Genomic DNA, 12435 nt, shown 5'->3' with positions numbered 1-12435 from the left:
CACGGAAAAAGCCACATCATGGAACTTATCAAAGCGAATCCTCTGAAAATAACGTGTGTATTTAAACAAATCTGCTTTACACATGTTCATTCCCACACAGTGATGTTTCCAGGTCAGTGGGCAGTATATTTTGTGCTAAAATCTAAGGATCTGTGCAGGGATCTCAACATTATTCAGGTCACGATATGCTCGAAAAAACAAAAAACACAATATCTTTAGAATGTGAGTATTTCAGAAGCAAAATTAAAATAAATGAAAGAAGTAGTAGACCTTTGGATCATTTTAAAGGTGCACAGTGCAACTTTCCACCTACTTAACTCCTTGGCGATGTTATTGTTTTGCCTGGATCGTTCCACGGTATTAAACTTATCTGAATCCATGGCAACCAGCACGCAAACAGGCCAAATTACCGGTCAGATCTATGGTGAGGCGACCCCATTCCCAGCAAGAAGAATGTACGTTTTTCGAGGTAATATTTGGCCCTAAAATCACCTGAAAATAAATGCAGATGTAGATACGTGTAATGCCATACTGTGGAATATTCCTGTCAATCTTCGTAAGACAAGGAAGCGGCTGTCATCTTGAAGGAAGGGCATCTGAAATAAAAAGTGAACAGCTAAATATGCAATGAATACCGGCTCGAGTGTCTAAGCCAGGGGTGGGCAAACTTTTTGACTCGGGGGACACAAAAGGTTCTAAAATTTCATGCAAGGGCTGGACCGGGAGCAGATGGATGGAGTTTTTTGGTAATCCACGTCATAAGAGAAAAAAAAATAACATGTGATATGCAGAAAAGATCTTCCTTGTTATTGAAATATCCCATAATTGAAAATCTTTACTACAAAATATCTGTATTTTAAGTCCCATGGTATTTACTATTTTGTTGAAATTACTTTTAAAACACTGAAAAGTATTATTATTAGTAGTTAGTAGTAGTAGTAGTAGTTGTAGTAGTAGTAGTAGTAGTAGTAGTAGTAGTAGTCGTAGTAGTAGTAGTAGTAGTCGTAGTAGTTGTAGTAGTGTAGTAGTTCGTAGTAGTAGTAGTTGTAGTTGTAGTAGTCGTAGTAGTCGTAGTCATAGTAGTAGTTGTTGTAGTTGTAGTAGTAGTAGTAAGTAGTTGTAGTAGTAGTAGTTGTAGTAGTTGTAGTAGTAGTAAGTAGTCGTAGTAGTCGTTGTAGTCGTTGTTGTAGTAGTTGTTGTAGTAGTAGTTGTAGTAGTTGTTGTAGTCGTAGTAGTCGTAGTAGTAGTAGTAGTAGTAGTTGTAGTTGTAGTTGTAGTTGTAGTTGTAGTTGTAGTTGTAGTAGTTGTTGTAGTCGTAGTAGTCGTAGTAGTAGTAGTAGTAGTAGTAGTAGTAGTAGTAGTAGTAGTAGTAGTAGTAGTAGTAGTATTCAAGTTCGGTGGGCCAGATTAAAAAGATTAAAGGGCCGCATATGGTCTGGGGGCCGTAGTTTGCCCTGTTCTAAGCAACAAAATCACTGCAGTTTGAGGCCAAAAAACACATTTTTGTTGTTTTTTATTTCATTTGATTTATTTTTATTGACAAAAAGAGCTGCGAACGGTGAACATGTAACTTTGACCTGGCACATACGATTGTTTTGGTTCAGTGTTTTGCTGAGAGGCCACACAAGGACATTTCCAGGTCAGCGATTCCTGAGTTATGAATGGACTTTAGTTCGATGCCACAATACATCTTTAGATTAAGATCAGACTCCTGTGTAGTTGTATTAAATGAGTGAATGATCGCAGTAACACGAGTTCCTGCGGGCCTTGTGCGTACGGAGCGTTGCCGTGGTTGCGTGCGGTTTGGGCGTCGGCCTGTTGGGTTTGGTCCCATCTTCCTCTGTGCTACAACATTGTTTTCTGTACTTTGGCTCTTGTTGTTCTTGGTGTGACAGGTTTGTGTATTGTAGTACTGCGGACCTCTGGGAGTATAATGTTATGTGTGTGTGTCCTCTACCTAAACCACAAACGTGCCTAAATGTAGAAAGAAAGCATTTGTGCATGAATTTCACATTTATGTTTCTGCCAGATGCCCTTTCCGACATAACCAGCTATGTTATTGTGGCTGGAGTCGGCATTTGAGGTGAAGTGTCTTGCTTAGGGACACAAAACAACATAAACATTGCAGAAAAAAAAACAGTAAAAAAAATACAAAATACAATAGCAGGTTTTTTTTTTCCAATAAATTTTCAGACAATAAAACATTTTTCACATGAACTGACCACGTTATTAACACAGGTCAACATACAACCGGAAAAAAAAAATAAATAAATGATAATAATAATAATAATTACAAACCAATTCACCCACTCTCACATTCATACACATTCACATATTCACTAAACAATATTTGCACAATACAATTTATCAGTCGCAGGTAAGTCCGAGATTTATATTCAGTGACCATATGTACTTTAAAATAAAAATAAATAAAAAATGTATTAATTAATAAAAATAAAAAATGGGTAGAGAAACATAAATAAATAAATTAATAGATAGATAAGAATAAAATATAAATTAATTAATTAAAAATATAGTAAGATAGGTAAATACAATAACTATTTTAACTTTAATAGTGCGAATCAGAAATATAAAAATGGACTAAAAAACTAATAATCTTGCTACTATGGTTGTGCAAAAATACTGAAATATTGATATATCGTGTCGTTTAATGTGATGATACAGTATCGATATCGTGGGCTGCTGTATCATTTTTTGGTGTATTTTCCTAAATTATTTTGTTACAGGGCTACAGTTTTGTTGCTTGTGTGGAGGAAGGACACTTGTTTATGCAACACATTTGACATTTTCACTGTTTTGAGGATTAAAATGGGTGTTTTTCATATGAACTTTGCACAAGAAGTGGTTTAACAAAGACTTTTAGTATCACAGCCTTTGTTTTTATTGAACTGTATTGAAGTGATTCGAAATTTATTGTACCAAATCGAATCGAAAGCACACAGTATTGTATCGTGGCCTGTGTATCGAGATATGTATTGTACCTTATGATACTTAAACCATATTAATTAAGTTGTACAGTGTGGTTTGACATTGTATTAAAACAGAGCTTGTGAAAGAAGACTTTGTGAAAAAAATGTGTATATGAAATCTGACAAGTTATTTATTTTTTGTTTGTTTTTCAATTAGCATTTTCGAGATTATAGGATTTTTTAAAATCTCAATACCCAGATACTAATCAATACTATAATTTTAATGAAAACTAGAATTTAATTGGAACATTTCTGAGTAGTTTTTGGTGTATATCAGAAATTGTAGGCCTATGAGATAACTACTTTGTGTTTTTGTATTGTCTAAAAAAGTGTGTTGTTTTGATTATCATTATGGTTTTGAAATCTGTTTGCCTTAGACTTAGACTTAGACTTGGACAAATTTAATTGATCCATGAGGGAAATTATTTGGACACAGTAGCTCAGACATCACAATATATTATAATAACAAAGAGCAAAAACGATTATCACAATATGCATCTCACGGTATATTTATTGTGATATTTTGGAGAGGCTGATTTAATTGTAGATGGGACACTTTTTTGCTTTTAAAATACCTTGACAAGATTTTGGTGTGAATTATCTCTATCATAATCCCAAGAATTTAAATCAAAAACGTATTTCTTCATGTTGTCGGCACTGAAATGAATCATGGGATATGTAGTTCCCAAAGTTTATAAGCTGTTGCTACTATAAAACCATGCATTTAAGCAAGAAAAAACCTTCTAATTCGATATATATTATGATGCCCCATGATATTATTGTGAGACTTTTGACAATACGATATCACGATATTTTGGTTATTGTTACATCCCTAATAAATGGTAATAATAAATTCAAAATAAGTTGCAAAACTGGCAAGGGATTGGTGTAATTATACAAATAAATATATATGTAAAAGCAAAAATTAAATATAGAAATATAGTAATTGACATGAAAATAGCATTTGAACAACACTAAGAGGCGGTCTCTGTTCTGACTTCCTTTGGATTTTGGCTTGTATTGATTTTGACACACAGGGAGGAGGACAATAGCCAACTCTCCCCGATGACCCTCGAGTCTATTTACGGTCAGTTTAACAGCAGCCGGCGACAGTTCAAATGAAGCAACAGTGTCCACTCTGAACACGCCACAAATGGACAGTTTTGCTTTCTCTCTGAATATGTAAACACGAGCACAAGAGGCCATCTGTAGCCGTAGCTTTCCCATACTTAGCATTTCCAAGAATTAGCAACTCTACTGCCAAATCCAGAAGGCAATGATGAAAGGAAAACTGCTTTAAAAATACACCACCATATGACGATTATAATGATACTGATGGATTCCTGATGAAGTGGGCAGATTAGTTGTACGGAAAGCCCCAAAAGTTGCCAGTCCTTCTGCTACTTGTTGATGTCTGTAGAGTATTGTGTTGGGCAGATGGAACAACTTTTTGGAGGGGAAATAAATAACTTTTCCAGGCCTAAAAAACGATATCCAGATGGTTTGTGATTTATTGACTTAGAATACCATGACCAGAAAGAAGATGAAAAGATTTTTGATGTAATATTACAAGAATCCCCAATACAGCTTTCATTATTCACGGGTTTAAGTGTCTGTTATATGCAACATGTGGGACTTTTCCTATTTCAAAAGATGTTTTTTTCTGAATTGGCAACTGCTATGGCAACAGTCCAAATTCATCTTTCTAAACCCATGAATCAGCTAAAACTGGCTTTAAAAATGCTGCTTAATATGCTGTTCTATGTAGGGATGTAACAACAACCAAAATATCGTGATATCGTATCGTCAAAAGGCTCGCAATAATATCGTGGGCTGTGACAATATATCAGATTACAAGTTCCTTTGCTTAAATACATGGTTTTATAGTAGAAACAGCTTATGAACATCAGAAACTACATATCCCATGATCCATTTCAGACCAAACAACATGAAGAATTATGTTTTTTACTTGAATTCTTGAGATTATAACGGTAATAACTCACACTAAAGTCTTGTCAAGGTATTTTAAAAGCAAAAAAGTGGCCTATCTGTGTACTATTATGTCAGCCTCTCCAAAATATCGCAATGTACCGTGAGATGCATATCGTGATAATATCGTCGAGAGATATATCGAGAGATTTGGATATCATTACATCCCTGGTTCTACGCTGATAAACCAGCCCTGGACCCAAAAACATCAGAGACCATTTATTTGGCAAAGATTTTTAGGCAGCTGTAAAAAAAAAGTAAAATTAAAGTTTGTTGAGAGAAGAAAATCCTCTACACTACATAAAAATATAGCTAGTTCAGTTACTTTAAAATAGTGTTACGATACAACCATTTCAATCTTGATTTCAGTACTAAGGAACAGACTTTTAGCAATTCTGATACTACAGTGATAATAAAAAAAAAAAGTGATTGTCAGCACTAAATCATAGTACTTTCTTTTATATTACCACGTGACCTTATGTCTTTGTAATCCCTCAGTCATCCAGGTAGGTTACATAATGGTCCATGGGCGTATACTAGTCTTTATGTGTTATGATACAGCTCCATTTCTGTACTGTGAATAAGACTTAAAGGGACAGTCCGGAATTTTGGACATATGGCCTCACTTTTTTAAATCTTCCATCCAGTCCTTGTATTTGCAGAGGTTGCTGGTGCTAAGCTAGTGCATGTCAATGGCCATAGTTAGCCTGCCACTAAAAACAGTCTTACCCACTCCACAAAACACCAAAATCTATTATTACGCCAGACTGTCCATGTAAATGTCTGTATTGATAGAATAATGTTTGAAATAAAACTAACCTTGTATCGCAAGAATCGTCACATGTTGAGGGACTATTTTCTCATATATCAGTCCGCCGCTGCCAAGCTTTCTATCAGGAAGTACAACTCACTGCTGCTGCTCAGACATAAATCCTTCAAATGCAAGGTTGGTTTTACTTCTAAAATTATTCTATCAACACAAACATTTACATGGACAGTCTGGTGTAATAATAGATTTACTTTGGGTGTTTTGTGGAGTGGGTAAGATTGTTTTTAGTGGCAGGCTAACTATGGCCATTGACATGCACTAGCTTAGCACCAGCGACCTCTGCAAATACAAGGACTGGATGGAATATTTAAAAAAGTGACTCCACAAGTCTCCAACACTCTGGCTCACTAGGAAATGAGGCCCTATGTCCAAAATTCCAGACTGTCCACACAAAAAATCACATTCATAGGAAGGTTTAAATGGTTTTCCTTAAGGTGAAACTGAGAATAGAACTTAAATATTTCTTTCTGAATAACAAAATTGTACTTCTATAAGGGAAAATTAACCTGAAATACATTGGTGTTACATGTGATTACTTTGATTTCACCATTCCTGATTTGTCAACTGCATTTATAATCTCTAGACAGCACTAAAATCCACCTGTAGTCTGTCAGCTTACATTGAATTTCTTGCCATGTGTTATCTAAATATTGATTTCCTATCCCTCGTAAAGTGACAAAAACCTACATTGCGTCACTGGCTTCGTGCTCCCAGGCGGTGCAGTCTTGTTGAGTCAGCATTGTGATATGTGTAAATGAGCAGTGCTTAGCAGAAGGCCACATGCTGTCACCCTGATGCCCTTCCGTCTCTGCTCAGAGTGAAATCTATCTGCCGTGAACGACGAGAGTCCAGACACGTGACCCGCCAGGCTGCCCTTACACAAACAGACCCACAAAGTCATTTAGGGTGACAACAACCTCTATAAATACTCACAACAACAATAACAAAACTGTACCAGAGTGTTTGTTTATTTTTTATTGTATTTATTTTTTGAAGAAATCATTTTTTTTCTGAGTAATTTTCTAGTAGTAGTATTTTTAATTAAATATATATTATGCAAAATTGACTCTTGTGAGTGTTAAGCCATGTTATAATGTTGTTACCTCCTCAAAAACAAACTCGGTGTTGCATTTTGTTTTATTCACACATGTTTGAGTAATCCTTTATTATTAGTCAGTTTATATCTCCAAAGCTCAAAATGCTTTGTTCCACTTAGTGATGTCATGAAGTTGGTAGTTTTCAAGTTAGCAGGTTAATTTTTTACCTTTTGTTCAGTAAATATTGGCAATTCAAAGGCTGAACTTTTTTTTTGTTTGTTTAAAAACACAGTAGCGCATTTCCTGTATTACCTCATGACATCACAAGGTGGAACAGGGTGTTTTTAGTTTGAGAGAAGAACACAACTCTAGGTATATTTCTGATGAGGAAACAACATTATAGTTCCCACTCTTTTTCCATGACTTTTTCATGAACTAAAGTGAATTTTCAGCTTTATAGCACCTACATGTGTAGAATTTATCAGACCTTTAGGGCTAAATATGAAGTGTTAACTCTTTCTACTCACCTTATGGTTTGGGATTATAGTTTTTAACTTTCAAAATACTGTCAGTGCATTTATTGTCGTCTCTTTTAAACAAAAGGCGCAGATGTTCATTATAGCCTGATGAGAATTTAACAGAACGCTGTAGGTGCGTGAAAGAGATACTAAAATTCCATGACATTTCTAAATATTCATTGAATTTACAAAATTCCATGACTTTTCCAGGCCTGGAAAATCACATTTTCAATTTCCACGACTTTTCCAGGATTTCCATGACTGTGGAAACCCTAAACACGAGCCCTTGAAAGTAACAGTACTCTTACTTGAGTAAAAGTTTTGGCTACTCTTCCCATTACGAGTGACAAAAGCTTAATGTTGACAATATTAAATGATTTCAGTATTTGTGTTTCTTGCATCACTCTTTCAGATTTCACATCTACTGGTTAAAAAAAAAAAAAAAAAAAGTAAAAAAATAAACATGCACTCACACATTAAGATTATATTTTCAGTGTATTTGTGCAGTAAAACTTGTAACTAAATAAATGCACGAGAGCAAACTGGCATGACTTTACTTTGAAGCAATAATAATGTGACATAACCCAGTCCTTGTTAACACATAAATCATTCTCCATGCCCAGTTTTAGCTTGTGCCCAAACATCTGCGTCATTAACGGCCAATAACCTTTTCCTTCCACCTTCAGTGTCAGTCTAGTCATGCAAAATCAAACAAGGAAGCAATTACATTAACACTGTTTCTTTGTGGACACGCTCCGGACCTGATCTTTGAGTCTCTTTCTGCCATTATTATCTGTGTGAAGTGGCCCCTGTTTGCCATGGCTTGTTGGCTCATTAAAGCTCGCGGCGTGGGGTTTATGAACCGGTCTTGTTAGCTCAGTGCTTTGGAGCCCGCTGTGAGTTTGTTTGGCGTTTAGCTGGGACAGTGCTGATAAAAAAAAGGCCAGAAGGTGCTCAGAAGTTGACACAGCGTCTTTTTAGAGACGTGATGAAAAACCTCTCACTGAATTCGTCAAAATAGACTTAAAAGGTGGCCTCATACGAATCGGGCTACTTATCATCTGTTTGGTTTGCCATGAGGTCTTCTTCAAACTAACTAAAAAGGAAGCTTGGAAGTGAAATGGACAAAACAAGCAAACTTTTCTTTGTATTTGTTTCATGTACATTCCTTTGCATTGGATTTACATATCAGAAATGATAATAATGTGGTCAGGACAAAATATAGACTTTTCATTGTGGATTAGGCTAGTCCAGAGATGATAGATCTACTTACTGTTTCTACTACTACAGTATACTTATATTGTTTTCACTACTACAACAGCTATTACTACTACAGCTATCTTGCTATTGCGACTCCAGTACTGCTACTACGACAACTATGACTACTACTACTGGACCTACCTCTTCTTCGACTGCTGCTAATTAGGGATGTAACAATATCCAAGTCTCACGGTACGATATCGTCACGGTATGAACCTCACAGTACGATATTTATTGTAATATTGTGGGAAAGCTCACGATACGGTGGGGAGGCTCACGATTAGGAATGTAACAATATCCAAATCTCTCTGTATGATATTTTCACGATATACATATACATATATTTATATTTTGTGGAGGCGAATAAAACTCTTAATATGCTACATTTTCCTCTTAAAATGTCTTGACAAGATTTAATCCAAAAACTATTTAATCCAAAACTAAATCTACTACTACGACGACTATGACTACTACTACTAATGCTACTACTGCTACTACTACTACTTATGCTAGTAGTGTTTCTATAGCTATACTTCTATAACTGCTATCACTACTGCTAATCTACTTTCTTGCTTCTACAACTACTGCTTCCACTACTACCACTACTATGACTAATACTACTACCTCTTTTTCCACTACTTCCTATGTATTACTTTTCTTTCAAAAAACATCCCTTTTTTTTTTGGCTATTCTGTAACTTGCCAGAAAACAAAATACTTGTATGATTACTTCTTCTACTACTATTGCTACTACTACTACTGTTACTACTGCTACTCCTACTGCTACTACTGCTACTGCTACTACTGCTACTACTACTACTCCTACTGCTACTCCTACTGCTACTACTGCTACTCCTACTGCTACTACTACTCCTCCTACTGCTACTCCTACTGCTACTACTACTCCTCCTACTGCTACTCCTACTGCTACTACTGCTACTCCTACTACTACTACTGCTACTCCTACTACTACTACTACTACTACTACTGCTACTATTGCTACTCCTCCTGCTACTCCTACTGCTACTCCTACTACTACTACTGCTACTCCTACTACTACTACTGCTACTACTCCTCCTACTGCTACTACTACTCCTCCTACTGCTACTACTGCTACTCCTCCTGCTCCTACTGCTACTCCTACTACTACTGCTACTCCTACTACTACTACTGCTACTACTACTGCTACTACTCCTCCTACTGCTACTACTACTCCTACTGCTACTACTGCTACTCCTACTACTACTACTGCTACTACTACGACTACTATTGCTACTCCTACTGCTACTACTACTACTCCTACTGCTACTCCTACTGCTATTACTGCTACTCCTACTGCTACTCCTACTACTTCTACTGCTACTACTGTTACTTCTACTGCTATTACTGCTACTACTGTTACTTCTACTGCTATTACTGCTACTACTGCAACTCTTACAACTACTACTACTACTACTACTATTGCTACTGCTCAAAAATTCAGTTAAATGCTCCTTTTTCTTCTTGTGGTGTAAAACTGTGTAACTGGCCTCCAGCGTAACCTTCTGGGCAGTATTACTCCCTGTCATGTCCATTTGCTGTTGGACATTGGCTTGGTCTTTTGTCCGATAACTCTTGGGAGGACTGCAATGATTAATTAGACATGTATCCCCATCAAACAGCACCGCACAGTCCTTTTGCTGTAGTTTTAATGAGGATTTTTGGGTACATTTCTTTCCGGACGAGGGTGAAAGAGCGTCTGTCACTGTGGCTTGGCATCGGACGCTACAGATTGGATCCAAAAACTGGTGTCACCCTCTCTCTCTCCTTTGAGGCTCTGGTCCGGTCCCTTCTTCCTCCATCTGTGCGTTCCTCTCTGTGAACTCCCAGTGGCAATACCGCCTTAGAAACATGGTGGCGTTTTTTTATATTTCTCTTCCGGATATTTTTCTAAACATCAAAAGAAAACTGGAACTTTGTTATGTAGTTTGAATTTTTAGCAGCTTGCGTTTCTGTGACCTGAATGTTCAACCACACACAATGTAAAGCCGGGAATGCTGTTCAGGGATGAGAGACGTATCGGTATTGGTGATACTGATACTTTGTGTTGACATCACGCTGGGGGAATGCCATACACATACATGTTCAGAGTCGGAATTGTGTCATCATGGCATTGTGTTACCATCGTGACATAATGCAGCCATTACCAAACACAGCCAAAATAGTTTTAATGATTTAGGTGCCAGAGGTTTTCCCAGTTTTGACATCTTAATTTCAAAAAAGCTACTAAGAGATAGAGACTTTCTGTAAATTAGAGAAATATTACAATACTGAATGCTCAGGTAAATAGTAAAGAGTAAAAAAAAAGTGTAAATCATTATTATTAGTTATTATGATTAGTAATAACTATTATAATTATAATTGTTTAGACCTGATTTAGACCCAGTTCAGTCCTGGTTTAGTGCTGGTTTAGACCTGGTTTAGTGCTGGTTTAGACCTGGTTCAGTCCTGGTTCAGACCTGGTTTAGACCTGGTTCAGTCCTTGTTTAGAGCTGGTTCAATCCTGGTTTAGACCTGGTTCAGTACTGGTTTAGATTTGGTTCAGTCTTGGTTCAGACCTGGTTTAGTCCTGGTTCAGTCCTGGTTTAGTCGACAGTGGCACTTAGAGGTTTAAGATTGTCTGAAAACTCAAGTAAAAATACTAAATGGATTTAAATAAGACATTTCCAGGAGCCTGTGATCAACACAATTGTTTATGGTCCAGTTTATGAGTTTGAATTTTAACAAAAAAAGTGAAAGGGACTAACTGAAAACTGCCGACTAATGCTCATTTTATGTGTGAGAGACTTGTTTAACAGCACAGATTATCTTGCCTGTTGTAGTTCCAACTAAATCAGCTCTTTATAGTCAGATTGTACTAAAATAAATCTTAGATTAAATTCTAATAAAGCCTCAGACAGAGCAGAGCCTGCATTTAGCATCACACCCTCAAAGAGTCTTGATGACATCAGCTGCAAAGTGTCATATATTAAAACATATGCATGCATTAGGGCTTTGTAAGTCAAAATAAAAAGTTTGAACTATTACTTTGTTTAATTTTTTTTTTGGATGTTGTGCTAAAAGTTTGAGTTACAAGGAGAGCAGAGTATGTTTGTGTTTCTATTATTGAACCAGATTAAAGCATCTTTCATCTGTGTCACGTGACTCCTGCCTTCACAGTGCAGTGAGGTCGACCTGCAGGAACTTGCACTGGTGTGACCTGAGGACTGAATGAGACTGATGACGCAAAGAGCCTCTGACTGTGGCTCTGGACCACGACGCCAGGGTCTGTCCCAATGCCAAACTTTGGAGATGATTTTGTATTTTTCATAATGATCCAACAATATTATTCATTTTATGATTTATTTACTTCAAATCAGAGGTGGGCAGTGCTCAGTTACATTTAGGTTGAGTACAAGTAGTTTTCACACACCATACTTTTACTCCTTCTTGAGTAATATTTACAGTGTAACAGTAACTTGAGTAAAAGTTTTAGTTACTTTAGTAAGTAAGTCTGATGTTCCAACAGAAGCTCTTACAATTACTCTTCAGTCATTACCTTTTTTGTCTCACTTAAGAAATTTCTTATGTCACTACTTTACTTTAATACTCTACTACTTCAACTTCAGTATTCATATGTTGGAGTAACTGTACTCAATTAGCATTCCCGAGATTTATATTTAGCAGTATTTAGGCAAACCTGTGCTTAGACAAACTTTATTGGTCCAAATAATTTAATAATTAACCTTGTGGATCAATACAGTTTAAGTCTCTACTGCAGACATGTCAATCTCA

At 36.5% G+C, this 12435-nt stretch overlaps 1 protein-coding gene across 2 annotated transcripts in view; it reads left to right on the top strand.

Annotated features, from left to right (window-relative positions):
• cdc42ep4b (CDC42 effector protein (Rho GTPase binding) 4b) overlaps positions 1-12435 on the top strand; it is a 55068-nt gene that overhangs the window by 18548 nt on the left and 24085 nt on the right. The window lies entirely within an intron of this gene.

Source organism: Boleophthalmus pectinirostris, unplaced genomic scaffold, assembly GCF_026225935.1.
Source record: "Boleophthalmus pectinirostris isolate CB_2022bp ecotype Guang Dong unplaced genomic scaffold, ASM2622593v1 HiC_scaffold_14, whole genome shotgun sequence".
Lineage (NCBI taxonomy): Eukaryota > Metazoa > Chordata > Actinopteri > Gobiiformes > Gobiidae > Boleophthalmus > Boleophthalmus pectinirostris.
Note: the sequence above shows the minus strand (reverse complement) of the source record. Positions and strands in the feature narration are given on the sequence as shown.